Source organism: Micropterus dolomieu, linkage group LG04 (assembly GCF_021292245.1).
Source record: "Micropterus dolomieu isolate WLL.071019.BEF.003 ecotype Adirondacks linkage group LG04, ASM2129224v1, whole genome shotgun sequence".
Taxonomy (NCBI): domain Eukaryota; kingdom Metazoa; phylum Chordata; class Actinopteri; order Centrarchiformes; family Centrarchidae; genus Micropterus; species Micropterus dolomieu.
Window position 1 is genome coordinate 33,104,495 of NC_060153.1, and position 1,448 is coordinate 33,105,942.

At 45.1% G+C, this 1,448-nt stretch overlaps 1 protein-coding gene across 2 annotated transcripts in view; it reads right to left on the minus strand.

Annotated features, from left to right (window-relative positions):
• Positions 1-1,448, minus strand: part of tpcn3 (two pore segment channel 3) — a 32,974-nt gene that overhangs the window by 17,930 nt on the left and 13,596 nt on the right. The window lies entirely within an intron of this gene.

Consider the following 1,448-nt stretch of genomic DNA (forward strand, 5'->3'; position numbering starts at 1 on the left):
CCTGTGTGAAATCAAGTCTCTGTATAAATGCACCTGCTCTGTGATCGTCTCAGAGGTCCGTTAAAAGCGCAGAGAGCATCATGAAGAATAAGGAACACACCAGGCAGGTCCGAGATACTGTTGTGGAGAAGTTTAAAGCCGGATTTGGATACAAAAAGCTTTCCCAAGCTTTAAACATCCCAAGCAATTGATTGTGCAAGCAATAATATTGAAATGGACGGAGTATCAGACCACTGCAAATCTACAAAGACCCGGCCGTCCCTCTAAACCTTCAGCTCATACAAGGAGAAGACTGATCAGAGATGTAGCCAAGAGGCCCATGATCACTCTGGATGAACTGCAGAGATCTACAGCTGAGGTGGGAGACTCAACAATCAGTCGTGTACTGCACAAATCTGGCCTTTATGGAAGAGTGGAAGGAAGAAAGCCATTTCTTAAAGATATCCATAAAAAGTCTTGTTTAAAGTTTGCCACAAGCCACCTGGGAGACGCACCAAACATGTGGAAGAAGGTGCTCTGGTAAATGTAAAATGCTCCGTACTTGTATAGCGCCTTTCTAGTCTTTTCGACCACTCAAAGCGCTTTTACACTACATCTGCATTCACCAGTCACACACATTCATACACAGAGCCTAAGTGCTCAAACGGAAACTAGCATTCACACTCACTCATACACTGGCGGAATAGCCGCCAGGGGCAAATCGGGGTTCAGTATCTTGCCCAAGGACACTTCGACATGCAACCAGGGGGAGGGATTCCGATTAACGGCCAACCCGCTCTACCTCCTGAGCCACAGCCGCCCCATCAGATGAAACCAAAATCGAACTTTTTGGCAACAATGCAAAACGTTATGTTTGGCGTAAAGGCAACACAGCTCATCACCCTGAACACACCATCCCCACTGTCAAACATGGTGGTGGCAGCATCACGGTTTGGGCCTGCTTTTCTTCAGCAGGGACAGGGAAGATGGATGGAGCCAAATACAGGACCATTCTGGAAGAAAACCTGATGGAGTCTGCAAAAGACCTGAGACTGGGACGGAGATTTGTCTTCCAACAAGACAATGATCCAAAACATAAAGCAACATCTACACTGGAATGGTTCACAAATAAACATATCCAGGTGTTAGAATGGCCAAGTCAAAGTCCAGACCTGAATCCAATCCAGAATCTGTGGAAAGAACTGAAAACTGCTGTTCACAAACGCTCTCCATCCAACGTCACTGAGCTCGAGCTGTTTTGCAAGGAGGAATGGGCAAAAATTTCAGTCTCTCGATGTGCAAAACTGATAGACGTACCCCAAGCGACTTACAGCTGTAATCGCAGCAAAAGGTGGCGCTACAAAGTATTAACTTAAGCTGAATTATTTGTTAAAAAAGTTTGAAATATCCAATAAATTTCGTTCCACTTCATGATTGTGTCCCACTTGTTGTTGGTTCTTCACAAAAAA